Source organism: Bos indicus, chromosome 10 (assembly GCF_029378745.1).
Source record: "Bos indicus isolate NIAB-ARS_2022 breed Sahiwal x Tharparkar chromosome 10, NIAB-ARS_B.indTharparkar_mat_pri_1.0, whole genome shotgun sequence".
NCBI classification, from domain to species: domain Eukaryota; kingdom Metazoa; phylum Chordata; class Mammalia; order Artiodactyla; family Bovidae; genus Bos; species Bos indicus.
In genome coordinates, this window is record NC_091769.1 from 59,668,574 (window position 1) to 59,687,558 (window position 18,985).

Below are 18,985 nucleotides of genomic sequence, written 5' to 3' on the forward strand. Positions count from 1 at the left end.
CGCCCTGTGAGTTCTATGTCTAAACATATCAGTGATAGGGGAGAAAAAGCTCTGAACCATACCATAACTCCCAAATGGATTAATCAACATTAAATACATCCTTCTCCTTAGGTATCTAACTCATCAACAATGCATCTCCAGGGGAACACGTGTAAACCCATGGTTGATTCATATCAATGTATGGCAAAAACCACTACAATATTGTAAAGTAATTAGCCTCCAACTAAAATAAATAAATTTTTAAAAATTAAAAAAAAAGAAAAAGAGAGTGACACCACCAGAAAGCAAAAAATAAAAATAAACCAAAAAAAAAAAAAAAGAAAAAAAGCAATGCATCACCAAAGCAGCAAAGAGCATCCAATAAAGAAAGAATACGATAGGGATCCCTTGGATTTCCAGATAATAACATTGAGGGTCTTACATTATAAGAAACATAATGCTACATGTTAAATTCACAAAGGATATATAAGTCATGGCCCCTGATCTCCCAAGATAAACAGTTTAACTGGAGAACATTCCCTAACCCGCTATGCTCAGCACCTCCTCAATCTCTGCTTATGCCCCTAAAGCTGAGTGAAAAAGCATGAATACATACAACATGACACCTTTTGTATGAAGTTTTAAAACAAACTAAAACTAGCAATATATTGCTTAAGGATAAAAATCAGATAAACCTATAAATAAAGGTAGGAACAGTAAACATAAAATTCTATTTCTGGAAATGTGGAGGGTATAATGCACACATGGAGCTTCAGGGGTATCAGTAAAGTCAGGTTTTATTTCTCAAGTTGGGTGGTATATTCACAGATGCTCACAGATGATGATTTTATTTATGTATTTATTTAAGTATAATTGATTTACAGTATTATACACTACAGGTGTACAATACAGTGATTCACAGTTTTTAAAGGTTATATTCCATTTATAGTTATTAGAAAATATTGGCTATATACATCCTCTAGCTTATTTTACATATATTAGTTGGTGTGTTGTGCTGAGTCACTTCAGTCACGTCCAACTCTTTGCGACCTCATGGACTGTAAGCCACCAGCCTCCTCTGTCCATGAGATTCTCCAGGCAAGGATACTGAAGTGGGTTGCCATGCCCTCCTCCAGGGGATCCTCCCAATCCAGGGACAGAACCTGAGTCTCTTACATCTCCCGAATGGGCAGCTTGGTTCTTTTACTACTAGCGCCACCTGGGAAGCCCATAATAGTTGGTACAGATGATCATTTTATTGTAAGGCTTTTATAGCATATAAAATAACATGTAATGTACTTAACATTTTAAAATTTTAGAGAAACCAATTATATTAATATTCTATTAACAATGCAAATGTGAATAAAATATCCAGCTGTATAAAAATATGAAAAGAATACCCAGACAGATGTAAGTTAGAAGTTATGGGTGAAACAAGTAAACGTAAAGTTTATGTTTGTAAGCACTCATTAAAAAGACAAGACAGATTTGGAATAGAGTCTGGTATATATAACATCACTGAACACAGCTTCCACACAGTGTTATGACGGGAAGCAAGAGCACAGCATTAAGGAACAAAGGAATGGAAGTAGACTGTAGATAACTTTTTTAAAATGGCAATGAGAAGGAATATGATGGGATAGAGTAGTGCTTCAGAAACATAATTTCTTCTGAAACATAAGCAACGGTTGAGGAATAATACTTCTGACTAAGGAAAAGCACACTAAGGCCAAGAAACTAAGTTTCCTGGAAGGTGCTCAAGGAAATGGGAGGCCTTAGTGATGCTACAACAGAAGGTGACCGAGGGCAAGGAATGTTGGAGCTTGGACTATTCAGGAAGGCTAGAGGACACAGGGCTTCCCTGGTAGCTCAGCTGGTAAAGAATCGCCTGCAATGTAGGAGACCCCGGTTCAATTCCTGGGTCAGGAAGATTCCCTGGAGAAGGGATAGGCTACCCACTCCAGTATTCTTGGGCTTCCCTAGTGGCTCAGATGGTAAAGAATCTGCCTGCAATACAGGAGACCTGGATTTGATCCCTGGGTTGGGAAGATCCCCTGGAGGAGGGCATGGCAACCCATTCTAGTATTCTTGCCTGGAGAATCCCCATGGACAGAGGAGCCCGGCGGGCTACAGTCCATAGAGGGTCGCAAAGAGTTGGACACAACTGAGCAACTAAGCACAGCAGAGGACAGAAGGTTAAGGGTAATAAAACTTATCCTGATTTTTCTACCCCCACCTAGCTCAGCTAGGATTTTAAGCTTACTCAGTCATAAGAAACATTTGCTCCCCCTGATATAGGCTAACTCTTGAAATACAATTTCCAAAAAGCCCAATGATTTTTCACTGGTAACACTAAGTGTACTAAGATAAGGATTAACGCCAGAGATAAACAGAGTAACTTAGCACCAGTCCGATAGTATCTGTTTTTTCCAACTCTATCCTTTTTCTGGGTCATTAAGTATTAGTGGTATAATCACAGAACACACATTCAAAAAGTCAGGTAGAGTCTATTTTGTTGATTCCTGACAATCAAGTTTCTTGGTTGGGAAAGAGAGCTATTTATTTGAACCTTCTAAGTTGAAGGTCGAGAATATGTCTCAGTCAAATCTGTTTCTCATGATTACCTTAAAAGCTTGGATCTTTGAAAGACAAAGAATATTAAAATGTATATGCTATCTAGGCAACTTAAAATAAAAAACCATTAGCTATTTCAAAGTTAAATTCAATTTGAACATTCACAGATATTCTACCATAGAAGATATTGTGCTCCTAGGAACTCAAAAATTATATGCGATCCATTTCCTCACAAAGTTTAAAAACTAACGTGAAAGAGAAAATATTAAGTAGTGTTAATACAACATGTAACCATAAGTATCAAACTATAAAGTATAAATAATGTACAATAAGAAAAATTAAGAAGATCAAGTATAACTAGAGGGATCTTAGGAAGCATCAGGCAAGGGACTGCATTTATGTGAGTCTTGGTGAGAGAAGGCTTTTTGATAGATGAGCAAGTATGAGGAAAAAGTCAAAAAGTAAAGAATATCTTTGGGAACTAGCCAGGATAGAGAATGCACAAGATTTGCTGGTTAGATTATATTCTTTGCAGCCAAAGATGGAGAAGCACTATACAATCAGCAAAAACAAGACTGGGAGTTGACTGTGGCTCGGATCATGAACTCCTTATTGCCAAATTCAGGCTGAAATTGAAGAAAGTGGAGAAAACCACTAGACCATTCAGGTATGACATACAATGGGAGTAAGAAATAGATTTAAGGGACTAGATCTGATAGACAGAGTGCCTGATAAACTATGGATGGAGGTTCATGACATTGTAAAGGAGACAGGAATCAAGACCATCTCCAGGAAAAAGAAATGCAAAAAAGCAAAATGGCTGTCTGAGGAGGCCTTACAGATAGCTGTGAAAAGAAGGGAAGGAAAAAGCAAAAGAGATAAGGAAAGATAAACCCATTTGAATGCAGAGTTCCAAAGAATAGCAAGGAGAGATAAGAAAGCCTTCCTCAGTGATCAATGCAAACAAATAGAGGAAAACAATAGAATGGGAAAGACTAGGGATCTCTTCAAGAAAATCAGAGATACCAAGGGAACATTTCAGGCAAAGATGGGCTCAATAAAGGACAGAAATGGTATGGACCTAACAGAAGCAGAAGATATTAAGAAGAGGTGGCAAGAACACACAGAAGAACCGTACAAAAAAAAATCTTCACGACCCAGATAATCACGATGGTGTGATCACTGATCTAGAGCCAGACATCCTGGAATGTTAAGTCAAGTGGGCTTTAGGAAGCATCACTACAAAGCTAGTGGAGGTGATAGAATTCCAGCTGAGCTATTTCAAATCCTGAAAGACAATGCTGTGAAACTGTTGCACTCAATATGCCAGCAAATTTGGAAAACTCAGCAGTGGCCACAGGACTGGAAAAGGCCAGTTTTCATTCCAATCCCAAAGAAAGGCAATGCCAAAGAATGCTCAAACTACCGCACAACTGCACTCATCTCACACACTAGTAAAGTAATGCTCAAAATTCTCCAAGCCAGGCTTCAGCAATACGTGAACTTCCAGATGTTCAAGCTGGTTTTAGAAAAGGCAGAAGAATCAGAGGTCAACTTGCCAACATCCGCTGGATCATGGAAAAAGCAAGAGAGTTCCAGAAACACATCTATTTCTGCTTTAATGACTATGCCAAAGCCTTTTGACTGTGTGGATCACAATAAACTGTAGAAAATTCTGAAAGAGATGGGAATACCAGACCACCTGACCTGCCTCTTGAGAAACCCATATGCAGGTCAGGAAGCAACAGTTAGAACTAGACATGGAACAATAGACTGGTTCCAAATAGGAAAAGGAGTATGTCAAGGCTGTATATTGTCACCTGCTTATTTAACTTCTATGCAGAGTACATCATGAGAAACGCTGGGCTGGAAGAAGCACAAGCTGGAATCAAGATTGCCAGGAGAAATATCAGTAACCTCAGATATGTAGATGATACCACCCTTATGGCAGAAAGTGAAGAACTAAAGAGCTTCTAAATGGAAGTGAAAGAGGAGTGAAAAAGTTGGCTTAAAGCTCAACATTCAAAAAACTAAGATCATGGCATCCGGTCCCATCACTTTATGGCAAACAGACGGGGAAACAATGGACACAGTGGCTGACTTTATTTTTCTGGGCTCCAAAGTCACTACAGATGGTGACTGCAGCCATGAAATTAAAAGACACTTGCTCCTTGGAAGGAAAGTTATGACCAACCTAGACAACATATTAAAAAGCAGAGACATTACTTTGCCAACAAAGGTCCATCTAGTCAAGTCTATGGTTTTTCCAGTGGTCATGTATGGATGTGAGATTTGGATTATAAAGAAGGCTGAGCGCAAATTTGATGCTTTTGAACTGTGGTGTTGGAGAAGACTCTTGAGAGTCCCTTGGACTGCAAGGAGATCCAACCCGTCCATCCTTAAGGAGATCACTCCTGGGTGTTCATTGGAGGGACTGATGTTGAAGCTTAAACTCCAATACTTTGGCCACCTGATGAGAAGAGCTGACTCATTTGAAAAGACCCTGATGCTGGGAAAGATTGAGGGCAGGAGGAGAAGGGGAAGACAGAGGATGAGATGGTTGGATGGCATCACCGACTCGATGGACATGGGTTTGGGTGGACTCTCGGAGTTGGTGATGGACAGGGAGGCCTGGTGTGCTGTGGTTCATGGGGTCGCAAAGAGTCGAACACGACTGAGCGACTGAACTGAACTGAAGGCCTGAAAAATAGTCTAGAAACATATAAATGGAAGGTTGTGAATGTCATGTTAAAGCATTTAGTTTTTTTCTAAAGGTAACAGAGAGCTATAAGCAAAGATCTAAGAACAGTTACATGATCCAAACTAACAGTACAAGGTTAGGCTTTAAAAGACTAGAGATAAGGAAGACATTAGTTACACATTATAATGACCCTAAGGAAAGATGATGAAGGTCAGAAGTAGGGCAGCAGAGATGGAATGGAGGAGGCAGATAAACATTAGAGACGCCACAAAGGTGTCTTCTTTGACTGAGACAAATTCTTGACAGAACTTGACAACTGATTAGACACTCGGGGGCAAAGTACAGGGATAAGATTGTGAGGACATCAAAGTTTTTAATGAGGGTTTCTAGGAGAAAGATTCTGATTTTTTTAAGTTATCTTTTCTGTCCTTATTTGATTTTTGAGAACAGCTGAAACAAAGAACAACTTTCTCTGATGACATCATCAGAGGATCACAGTTGTTTCCATTTTCATTCATTAAGTTGTAAGTTATACTGTCAAACAGATCCTGAGTGTTAAAAACACATCCAGCATTGCCTCAATTTCTATTTCAGCCTCTACAATCACATATATTTCTGGAGAAGTCAAGGCACAAGGTAAAGGTACTTTTCCCTAATTGAATGAGAAAGCAAAGAAAAATACGAATCCAACTTAAATGCATGTAAACTTTAATGAATTATATTTTTGATAAGTCACTCTGCTGCATTTTGCCATTAAAGAAATTTTAAAAGAGAATGACATAAAATAACTCAAGGCCAGAATAACTGAATGGATTTACAATTTCTTACTTTGGCTGCAATAGTAACAACAAACCCACTGATACTTACAATGGGAATGTTCAATAACTACAGAACTCAAATAATTTTAAAAGCTGCTTGTGTAGCTCTAGAACTAAATACAACATATAACCCAAGAAAACTATGTACACTTCAAAAAAGATTTTAAGTACAAAAAAATGAAATAAATGTATGTAAGAAAAAAGGTCTTCTAAAACAAAAAATAAATGCTTAAGACGTGTAAACCTGACAAACACTAAGGACTCCAGCTTAATCAAACAGCAATGCTCTGAAAATGAAAACCAGGCAGTACTGAAAATGAGTTGATAATAGGGAGAAAATGGAAGGCATATATACCCCGCCTCTTCCCTTTTGACATGTTTCTGATCCTTCCAAAGAGAATTAGCGATTGGATAACTTGAACCACAGAGTAAAGACTAAAAAGTAAAAAAAGTAAGAACTGAGGTTTCTGGTCATTCAGACTGGTCAAGATACCTGACCTAGGGCTTCACACCAGTTACTGCCAAGGTTGCTGGCAAGACTGAAAAGAAAGTGAAGTTTGTCTTTGTTGGCCGTCCATCATCTCATCTCCCCCCATTTCTGGCCTTCAGACAGCAATAGTATTCATGAGACATCATCCGACTGTCTTAAATTTCATATAATCCATTCAACACCCTTCCAGTTAAAATGCCCAGACAATTTGATGAAATAATCTGTTTCAAAGAAATACTTGAGGGCTGAACTCTTTCAAGGATTAAATCACTGCTAAAAAACAAAACAAAATTTATAGTATTGTCTGAGTATTTACTCTGTGTCCAGTGACAAGCACAGTGTTTTAAACAATCAATTTAGAAGGTCACAATCATCATAAAAAAAAAAAACAACACACAACTAAATCCTAAAGAGAAAATATCAGACCATGTCACACATAGTAAGGTTAAGAATTGTTTCATGAAATTTTAGTTTAAAAAAAAAAAAGAAATTTTAGTTTAGGCTATGTGTACCTGTGTATGTACCTACAGAGCACTGGGTAGAAACATGAAATGTATTTCTTGCTATAGGTTACAACTGAAAAAGTGAAGAAGTCCTGCAGAGCAATGCTATACTCCAAGTGTGGTCTACAGACCAGTGCTGGTTGAGGAATTGCTGGTTACCAGCCTGTGATAAAATAAGCTTATAACAGGGAGGCCTGGCGTGCTGCTATTTCATGGGGTTGCAAAGAGTCAGACATGACTGAGCGACTGAACTGAACTGAAACCAATTAAGCACACTGAATTTTTCATAGTATCAAGACTTTCTTTAGGAGGAGAGCAGTGTACTCATTTATATTCTAGTACAAGCTGCAAGCCTATAATAGAGACTGGCTACTTTGAGTAACTGCTCTAGGGGGATAGAGAATACCACAGGGCTTCTGGTCACAAATATCTTGGTCTAGTTACCAAGACCAAACTAATACTCATTAAATAATAAGCCAACAACTAATTCCTACAATATACATTTATATATATATATAAATGCACAAATATATTAACTCCATTCATTGGGAAGTAAAAAGGAGGGAAAAATTCAGTGTAACTTGGGGCAAGGGGGGAGCTTCTTCCAGCCCAGACTATACTCTTTTATGCTGATCCTTTGTCCTTCAAAAACCAATTTACGTGAAGTCCCTGGAGGTCCAGTGGTTAAGATTCTACACTTCCAGTGCAGGGGGCACAAGTTCGATCCCTACTTAGGGAACTAAGATCCCACATGCCACAAGGTGTGGCCAAAACAACAATAGCAACAACTTAAGTTTCACCTCTTCCATCCTTGATGGTCCCAGATCTGGAGTTTATTTCTTGGTCTAAATTCTATACTATTTGTTACCTATATCATTCTTTCAGTACAGAATTTGGACCAGATGCCAAGTGTGACTACACTTTAAGTTACTCATACGTCATAAGCATGCAGTATCATGATGCTGTGATAAAAGACAGCCACCTGCCCTAAGGACAGGAGTTAGCCATGAAGAGAGTCAGAAAGGAGGGCATGCAGAAGAGGAAATCAACACAAACAAAGACACAAAAAGAGGAATCAGGACAAAAAGAGTAAAGTAGTGAGAAAAATAAAGAATACAATAGGAATTATTAGGAAATAATCAATTAGATCAAGGAATTATACTTACTCATCTTTACAAGTCATTACTCTAACATGCTAGATCTCTAATAATTACTTCAGTAGTCCTTAGAGTCAATCTTTAATAACTGCTGGCTAGCAATAATAAATTCTATTAGGTAAAGCAAGGGAGTTATATGATGGAGAACTTTTGAAACCACCCAAAGTTATCTATATTTAATTCAGCCCACAGTAAGAAGCCAGACCTTCCTATAGTACTTCTGGGCAGGTCAAAGTGGGACATGTAAGATAGATGTGAAGGAAACAGAAACAAGGGAATGATACTCTAGAAAAGAATAAGGAGCAGGCCACAGAAGAAAGAACATCAACAGGTAGAAAGATGCTTTGACTGAAACAATGTTTTCTCTCTTAAGTGCATACACACACACACTTTGAAACCCTGAGAAATGGGAACAATGGGACTGCTATTAACAAAACAAAGGAATACTGCAGTTTAAAAAACTGACCAGTTTACAGCAGCATCTCTCAACGTGGGCACTACTCACATGTTGGGCTGAAGAACTCTTTGCTGTGGGGCTGCCCTACACATGGTAGTAGGTTTAGCAGCAGCCCTGGCCTCACCCACTAGATGCCAGTAGTATCCACATCTCTCCAGTTGTGACAACCAGAAATGTTTCCTGACGGACAAATGTCCACGATGGCGGTGGGGGGCAGGGGATGCAAAATTAACCCCATATAAGAACCACTGATTTACAAAAAAAATTTGAACATGTTAAGTATATGAAAAAGAAATAGTATCTAAAAAAAGATGCCCTGATAGAGATGTAAATATGTAATTAGATACCAAGTTTACAGAAAGCCAAATAGATATTAAATCAACTATTAAGACGTTAATGTTAACTTTTATAATCCTTATTGTTTTGGGAGATAACAAAGTATTGACATGAATAGGTTATCTAGGATAGTTTAAATAATTCTATTCTCTTCACTTTTATGTATATTTTAAAACTTCTAAAATAGTTTTAAAAACATAATCATCATTCACACTAGTAACTAATATCAGGAGAATGAATCACTAAGGAAATGATATCTTGTTTCTCTAGAGCTGACAAGATACCTTAAGGACTGGAACCTGGAGAATTCCAAAGTTACAAAGTTCTTACACTGCTAAAAAGAAAAACAGAGTCAAATAACTAGCCTTAGTTTTGAAGAGTGACTAAAAACTGGCTTCAATCTGGTAACATTTAGAATACAAAGTGCAGGGCTGGGGGCTAGAGAGAATACAAAGAATATACCTCCTCATGTAGTTCTACCTCTTAAGAGGAAAGGTAAGTACACAATGGTAATACAAAGCAACTACCCTAATATAGGCACTAACATACCACGCCGAAAGTTTCTTGGTTTTATTAAGAAGGATCATTCCTAGAAAATAGACAAGGGTAACTGTTTTACACAATAAATAGGTGTCTTTCTACATATGTAACCTTGCTCCATTTCTTATCTCTTCTCCCTCTTTATCTCTTCAATTTTTCTTAACTGATGCCAAATGGATGAGCTGGGAACCCAACTGTACTTAGTAAGTACCAGAAAAAAAGCTATGGTTTGCAACCCTAGCTGTATATTAGAATCACCCAAGAACTCGAAAAAAATACTCATGCCCAGAATCCATTCCTAAATAGTTCAATTAGAATCTGAGTGAGATTTGAACATAAGATTTTTATAAAGCTCCTCAGGTTAATTCTAACATACACTCAAGACAGAGAACCATGAGCACAAAGAATGGATATAAGTATGTTGCTGCTGTCGCTGCTAAGTCGCTTCAGTCGTGTCCGACTCTGTGTGACCCCATAGACAGCAGCCCACCAGGCTCCCCCGTCCCTGGGATTCTCCAGGCAAGAACACTGGAGTGGGTTGCCATGTCCTTCTCCAATGCATGAAAGTGAAAAAATAAAGTGAAATCGCTCAGTCGTGTCCCACTCCTAGCGACCCCATGGTCTGCAGCCCACCAGGCTCCTCGGTTCATGGGATTCTCCAGGCAAGAGTACTGGAGTGGGGTGCCATTGCCTTCTCCATAAGGATGTTACTAGAAGCAATAAAACAGTCTGAAGATGACAATTAGTTTTCAGCTGAAATCAACATCTTAAGTTATATCATTCCCAACCTACCAAAAATTATGAGAAATCATTTTTATTTTTAATATTTTATAATTAAAAAGCTAAAGTAAAACCTCCAGGATTCCTATACCCACAGCTTTTCAATCTGTTTGAAATTGATATTATAATGTATAATAATTTCATTTCATGACATCAGAGAGACATCAGGACAAATATCATATATCACTTACATGTGGAATCTAAAATAATGATATAGGTGAACTTATTTACAAAACAGAAATAGATTCATAGACATAGAAAACAAGCTTATGATCACCAAAGGGGAAAGGGAGTAGGGAGGAATAAATTTGGAATTAACAGACACACACTACTATATGTAAAATGAATAAACAATGAGGACCTACTGTATAGCACAGGGAACTATACTCTGTATCTTATAATATCCTATAATGCCAACGAATCTAAAAAAAGAATATATATATATATGACTGAATCACTTTACTGTACACCTAAAACACTGTAAATCAACTATACTTCAATTTAAAAAAAGACATGCAGGTTCACATCATTATTGGTACATCTCAGATAATTTAGTATTATGAAAGACTAAACTGTAATGTGTTAGAAAAGACAAAGTTTAGCTCTCTCAACACTAACTTTATTCACTACGCATGAGTACTGTGTTACTTGAATTAGTATGGTTATAAATATGTAATTCCAAAATAAGTTTAATATAATATTTCATATTTACTAATAAATTCTATATTATGAAAGTACTGCAAGTCTTAGTTTCATTTCCACTTACTATCATATAACTCTGGGCAAATTCCTTAAATCCTCCAATGCCACCAGTGCCATTGCTCAGTTTATTTTCATCTGCAAAATGGAAATAATCCATCTGCTTCTATAAAGTTTTCAAAGGTAGCAAATGAAAAAATTTTTTCAAAAAGTGCTCCAAAAATTATAATGTGCCATGAGACGGCTAAAAAAAATGAGAAGTGTAACTTACTCTGCATCTACTATTATATCTAAATATCAGTCTAACACAACCTTGTCAACAAAATTATGGTATGCTCAAGATGGCCACAAGTTATTATCAGCACTGGCTCCTTCAAAAGTCTATTATCTGGTGGAGGGAGGACTCTAACTGCTCTAATGAACAGAGAATGTTGGAAGTAATGCTGTGCCAATTTCTGGGTCCAAGCTTGAAAAGATTTTAAGAGAAAGCTTCCACTCCTTCAAACACTTGCTCCTGGAACTCAGCCTCCATGCTGTGCTATGTCTAAGACACATGAAAAGGCTATACCACAGGCACTCCTGTCGACGTCTCAGCTGAACTCTCAGCCAACAGCAACTGCCATCGATGGGAATGAGCCATCCTGGATGTTCTGCCCAGCTGAGTTTTCAGATGGATATCGGACTACAATACAAGAAACCTTCATCGAGAAGCAACCAGCTGAATCCAGCTGGCCCAAGAAACATGAGATAATAAACTGTAGCTTTAAGCTACTTTGTTTTAGAGTGAAGTGTTATATAGCAATAGGCAACTGGGACAATAACCAAGATTAAAACAAAAAAGACTCAATAATGTTTAACTTATTATCACCTCATATTTAATGAACACTTTTTCCCTTTCATCTCTCCAAAAATAAGTATATTTTCATGTTCATAATAAAATATAATGTTCATAATAAAATATAATGCCAGACATTTTATGGAAAAAAATCTGATGTACTGACTCTTCTACTTTACAGAAGCCATCCTGGTTCTTTCCTATTGTGTTCATACTAATAAATAAAAGACCATAACAACTGACAAAGTTCAAGTAAATATATTAAAAAATTAAATTACAGAAAGACATCCTTAAAATATTTTTGTTTTTCTCACTCATTGTTTTCTCAAAAACTACAATTCATACCTATGTACAATTAGTATGTATTTATGTCATTAGTGACAGGTTGTGTGTTCTTACTATCTAATTTAAAAGATGCACCTAATGTGTCACAAGAAATGGAATACTTATTTCAACATGTTAGAAACATAACACAACCTACCGGAAACCTTTCAGACAGATGAGACCAGTATTCTGGAATCATGACAAATGATCTAAATACATCATGAAAGACATTCAACAATGAATCTTAAACAGAATCTGTTGAAATGCAAAATCTGCTTACATAGCAAAGCCACAGAAAAAGCCTACAAGAGGAACACTTCCCTAACAAAGACCACTGGGCATTTTTCATGGCTGCAGTAGAAAGCATACAAAAATTAGGATGTTTGCAGATTTACAGAGAGTAAAATCTTTATTTTGGCATCCCCTATAGTTGAAACCCTCAGGGCTCTTAACAAGTATTAAATTCCTTAGATTCTGCAACACCTCTGTCTTCAGGTAAATATTTTCTTAGTGATTAAGGGACTTGTTTCAAGGTCACAAAATGAACTGGAGGCAAGAAATAAACCGAGAAGTGTGGCCTGCAGCTTTAGGTATAAATTCAGGGTTCTAATAATTTCCAAGGTGGAGTGGAGGTGAAATTAACTTATCCCACAACTCCAGGAGAGAGGGCACATTTTAGGAAAGAAAAGCTTTTATTTGAGGAAGTCACAGTTTTAACTCTGATGCGCTCATAGTTTCTTTAAACGCAATTTTGAACTTCACTAAAAGCAAGTTTGACTGGATCAGAAGACGGACTGAAAAACACTCTGAGAGGTTGTATTAAGGCCTGGGGATGCAGCTCGACAGCAAGTAAATCCGAGAACGGAGGCAAGAGGAAGGAGGTCAAAGTCGGTCTGACTGTCCAAGAAGATGGAAGAATGGTCAAGGCCACCTTTCGAGACCGGAAAACCTGAGCCCACGCGGAACTGGCTGGGCAACCCTAGGTGGACAGCAGGAAAGACTTGAGGTTGGGCCCTTCCTCCAAAAGCCGATTGTCCCACCCCTCTCCGAGGACAGAGCTTGTCTCCCGGGTGATCAGCAGCTGGTGTAAGGTAAGGGGCTTCGCTGCGGTCGGATTCCCAAGGATCAAAGGCCAGGACCCAGCCCCGCACTCACCTTGGAGCCCGGCGCACTTCACTAACGCCGGCCTCCTCGCCAAAGGCCCATCTCCCACCAACTCGAGGAAGAATCGCTATCCGGACGGAAGCCAGCCCAGCTCATCCCCGATTCCCAATTTGCACTGCGTTGCGACGCGTCGCGTATCTGACGTCACGTTGCCCGCGCGCGCCCTTGACTATTTGCTCCTCCCCAGTTCCAGCTCTGCCTGTGGCAGCTTCGCCTGAGGGCCGAGGAGGGCTAAAGAGGACGGTTTGGCTGGACGGTCTGGGTAGCGACCAGGCTACGCTTAGTTGGGGCGAGCTTGTCCGCCCGTCCCCTGCGCCCTGCATTTCTCAGACTTAGTTTCATCACCTGGTATTAACTCTCATCCTGGGCCTTGCAGCGCTGGAGGCAGTGCTGCCTTTAACTCTATGCTTCTTTCTTTTCAAATTGGAGGTTTAAAGCTGACTAGAAAGAGGATGTGAATCTCAAATTTTGGCCAAAAGTTTAACATTCTCCGAAGCCACGCCTCTGGTAAGAGAAGAATGGATACGGTTCTAAAGCATATTATATATGCGCAAACACAGTTAAAAGCCTAGTCTAAAAAAGCAAAAAGAGTGGTCCGAACTTTGTCGTGAGGTGATTCTTTATAGGTAATTGAATGCTCCGATTATATGTAAAATAAAGTAGCTTGGATGGAGTGATAGGCCATGGTCACTTAAGTCCTCAGGGACAATCCAAGCGTCTCATGGATGGAAAAGCTGGAAAGTGGCGTCTGTCTACTAAGTGCGTTAAGTAAAAGGGTGTGCCAAATAGGTGTTCAATAAATTCGTAATGAATAAATGAAAGCAACTAGTCAAATAGTGTTTCACACATAGTAGTCTTTCCATTGGATTTCCCAGGTTGGCTCAGTGGTAAATAATCTGCTTGCCGATGCAGGAGATCTGAGTTTGGTGCCTTGGTCAGGGAGATCCCCTGCAGTAGGAAATGGCAACCCTCTCCAGTATTCTTTCCTGGAAAATTCCAAGGACAGAGGAGCCTGGTGGCCCACAGACCATGAGATCACAAGAAGTTGGATACCACTGAGAGATTGAGCATACGCAAACACACACAGTCTTCCCATTAATGTTAATTTCCTTTCTTTTGCAGTGGAATACCTGCAAAAATACAGTACTTCTTTTATATCAAAGATATACACTGTTTTCCCGAAGGATTAAGATTGATATAATATTAGCTGTACTTTATTACTGGAGACTACTAACTAGGAAGCCTTAGCAAATTTTTCATAACTGAGGGGGGAAATTGCATATACCTTTGAAAGTGGACCTTAAGAAAGTAAATTGATTGTTGGTTGTTTGGTTTTGGGGGGCCAGGGTGGGAGGGGGAGCATCTGTTGAGCATTTTGATGAATTTGAGTATGCTAATAATCCAGAGTTGAGTTCAGGAGTAGGAACCAAACAAATATAGAGGAAGAATTTGGATTTCGCTGAAGACAATCTGGGAGATAGGACCTAGAAATATAAGGCGATGAAGAAAGGAAGATGCCCATAAGAATGAAACAACCAATGAAAAGAGTCTCCTATGGTGGGATGACAGATTTTAAAAATAGGACTCTTTAACAGCCACCTAAAGTTATTTTTGCTGCTCTGATTTAGTTGTCCCAATCCTGACCCCACCCTCCCAGTAGGTAGAATTCCCCAACTTCCCTAAAACATCAGTCAAGTTTGCTAAAACGCAAGTCATTTGCTTGAGTTCCCACATGTGGGTCAACAGGAGTGGGAGAGAAACAATGCACAAGATGACAAGATGATTCCAAAACTGAACGGAGTTGGTGAAAGCAGAAGAAACGAGAACATTCCTGGGAAACTCCGAGAAATCTGGGGACAGGCTCTGGACTTTTAAAACTTGGTGGAACAAGAGTTCATAAGGAGCAGGGTTACCTAGATGAAACTATGCTTACTAAATGGAATTAGAATCCCTAACTCCTATTCAAATGTGTACTGTAACAAACCAGACAGCAGTATCTATGATGCCCGGGATCTAAGCAAGTGCCACTAGCTGTTTAGAAGACATGGCCTGTATTTAACCATAGCTTTGATTCCCAGGCCATTTAGCAAAAGCAGCAGTCTGAAACATCACTGAACCTGACTCATCCTCCATCTATTCAAGAGGTATCTACTGAATATATGTACTATGCCACGGGTTATTTTATTTTATTTATAGTGTTTCTTTTTTTAATTTCTTTTTATTAGTTTCTCTGTTTTTGGCTGTGCTGGGTTTTCGTTGCTATGGGGACTTTTGTCTAGTTTCGATGTACAGGCTTCTCGTTGCAATGGATTCTGTTGTGGAGCACAGGCTCTAGGGCCTGCAGTTTTCAGTAGCTGCAGCAGGTGGGCTCAGTAGTTTTGGCTTCCAGGCTCTAGAGCACAAGCGATAGTTGTGGTGCACAGGCCCAGTTGCTCTTCGGCATGTGGAATCCTCCCAGATCAGAGATTGAACCTTTGTCCCCTGTATTGACAAGTAGATTTCCTTACCACTGAACCACCAGAGAAGCCCCAGAGATTGTTCTAGACTTAGGTTATAAAGTCCTTCTTCAACACAGAGCTGACTTACATTCAGATAGGCAAGACATATGATAAGTAATACATATACAATTGACCCTTGAACAACATAAGTTTGAACTGCCCAGGTCCACTTAAATGTGAATTTTTTTCAGTAATAAATACTACAGTAGTACACAATCTGAGGCTGATCAAATCTGCGGTTGTGGAAGTGAACTAGATCCAGAGGAACCTGGGATTCGGGTGCTCAACTGTAAGTTATACTCAGTTCTTCAATTCTGCAGAGGCTTGGTGCCCTTGGTCCCTATGTTGTTCAAAGGTCAAGTGAAATTGGGTAAAGGGCCAGCAAAGACAGTGGTATTTTTGATGAGATAGTCAGGGAAGAGCTCTCTGACAAAGTGACATTTCCATAAAGCATTTAGTGAAGAGGGAACATGCAATGGATGCTTGTGGGGTAAAGCATCCAGGCAGTGGGAGCAGTACCAGTGAAGGCAGTGAGGCGGGAAAAGGTGAGCGTGCAGGAGGGACAGCAAGGAGGGCAGTGTGGCTGGAATAGAGTGAGTTTGCCTGGGCCTGGGAAAAGTACCAGAAGAGGAATCTCTACTCCCTACCTCCTCACATACTTTTGGAGGAGTGGGGAGGGAGCAGGGATCACCCAGCCAATTTGGAAAACTGAGCTGCAGCTACAATTTTATTGGCTTAAAAAACAAGATTTTTGAGACTAGTAGCCTGTGGAATTTTCCTTATCAATTCTGGTTTCTGTCTGAGGCCTCACAGCACACCCTGCTGAACTAGCTTGTTGCTAGGCTGCAGAAGAATGAGAGCACCCAGGTTATCCAGCAGGCTACATAAGCACCAACTTCTCATTTACACTGAGTAGATAAGGAAAAAACAACAAATTTCCATTTTAAAATATCTATGGCAAGGACTTCCCTGGCAGTCCACTAGTTATGACTTGACACTTCCACTGAAGATGGCACAGGTTCAATCCCTGGTCAGGGAACTAAGATCCCACATGCCATGGGGTCCGGCTGAAACATTAAAATCTATGTATATCTAGTGGAGAATCCCATGAACAGAGGATCCTGGCAGGCCACTGTTCATGGGGTTGCAAGTGTCGGACACGACTTAGCAAGTAAACCACTACCACCACCATATCTAGTGACACTGATGCTGGTGGTCATGAACTCCACCTTTGTTGTTGTTCAGTCACTAACTCATGTCCACCTGTTAGTGATGCCATGGACTGCAGCGTGCCGGGCTTCCCTGTGCTTCACTATCTCCTGGAGTTTGCTCAAACTCATGTCCACTGAATTGACGATGCTTTTGAACCATCTCATCCTCTGCCATCCCCTTCTCCTTTTGCCTTCAGTCTTTCCCAGCATTAGGGTCTACCTCAATAAATTAGAAAATAGTCTCTTCAATCTGAATTTATTTTTTAAATAGCTGTGGGAAATCTTATGGAAGGTTTTTGAAATGTTAACCATAGGATGAGATTCTTTATACATTATTCTCTGCAATATTTTAGACTTCTAAATCCATCAGTATGTCATTCTGTAATCTGCAGAAGTACAATGCCCAAGTCATTTTTAATGATCCTCTTTGTGGCAGAGATGTGTAAAAACAGCATGCCATTCTGGTTGATCGTTCTTCCATGTCAGTTATTCTGTTAGAGTTTAATTACAGAGGCATGAATATATAGATATGCAAAAAGAGTCAGAACATTCATCCTCTCAGTGGGTCTTATTGGGCTGTGAACTGCATAAATATCTCAGTGATTAGGCAGTACCTATATGGAGAGATGAGCATATTTCAGAAGGTCATAGAGTGAGTGAATGTTTCTGCCTGTTTTTGTATAGTATGGGGAAGGCGTGCTTTGTATAGTATATTCATAGGTAAAAATGGGATAACTGGATGAGCCTATTCAAAAATCTGTTTCTAGGAGTGTGATGATTTGGAATAAGGTAAAAATGCATAAGTAGATTTTTTTTCCTACTGCTTCATGACTGGACTGTATGGAAAAGATCAAATGATTTATGTTTTTATCCTGTTTAGGATAAATGTGCAAAATGTCGTTGCTGCTGCTGCTGCTAAGTTGCTTCAGTCGTGTCTGATTCTGTGCGACCCCATAGACGGCAGCCCACCAGGCTCCGCCGTCCCTGGGATTCTCCAGGCAAGAACACTGGAGTGGGTTGCCATTGCCTTCTCTGGCAAAATGTCATTACTGGATTATAAAGATGATTCCCACTGTTCCAACTTATGTTTCAACATGGATAAATATAAGGAATCTGGATATTTGAAAAACGGATAAACACATGGATACAGATAGTTGAAAAAAATATCCCATATTTATGTTAAACAAGGGTTTAACTAATGCTTGGCGTATAACTGGTCCTCAATGAATATACTGCCCGACTGTGGAGGTGCCTAGCACCTAAGAGGAAAAATTAAGGAGTGGCTTAATACGCTTCACGGAGAAGGCAATGGCACCCCACTCCAGTACTCTTGCCTGGAAAATCCCATGGACGGATGAGCCTGGTGGGCTGCAGTCCATGGGGTTGCTAAGAGTCGGACACGACTGAGCGACTTCACTTTCACTTTTCACTTTCATGCATTGGAGAAGGACATGGCAACCCACTCCAGTGTTCTTGCCTGGAGAATCCCAGGGACGGCGGAGCCTGGTGGGCTGCCATCTATGGGGTCACACAGAGTTGGACACGACTGAAGCGACTTAGCAGCAGCAGCAGCAGCAGCAGCAGCAGTAATACCCTTCAGTAAACTCCATCAGCAACACCCCACCTCATTCTTTAATGGGATCAGTTAACATTTTTATCAATATTTTTGGCAAAGTGCCATGTAAAAGGAATTTTAGGCCTGCTCTTCCAACAGGACTGAATTCCAGTGCCCCCACCCACCCCCCAATACACAAACTGTATGCATCCTTTCAGTGGTTCATATTAGGCTGTGGAATTTCCAGTGGTTCTCTGACTCACCAACATGTATTGCCTTTGAAATAATGTTGCTTTCTTTCCACTATTTGTTTTTCACAATTAGTAAGACAGACAAGGTTTTTTGTTGTTGTTGTTGTTGTCTT

At 39.6% G+C, this 18,985-nt stretch overlaps 1 protein-coding gene across 2 annotated transcripts in view; it reads right to left on the bottom strand.

The window, feature by feature from the left end:
- The window catches only part of USP8 (ubiquitin specific peptidase 8), a 52,805-nt gene extending 39,315 nt beyond the window's left edge, over positions 1-13,490 (bottom strand). Inside the window, exons 1-2 of one of the 2 annotated variants that reach the window (XM_070797555.1) lie at positions 13,349-13,458; positions 11,102-11,172 (exon numbers count right to left, since the gene is read on the bottom strand). The gene's annotated coding sequence lies outside the window, so the exon portion shown is untranslated. Of the gene's footprint in view, positions 1-11,101; positions 11,173-13,348 lie in introns of both variants that reach the window. The other variant, XM_019968846.2, reaches the window with a different exon arrangement.
- Positions 13,491-18,985: the final 5,495 nt, after the last annotated feature.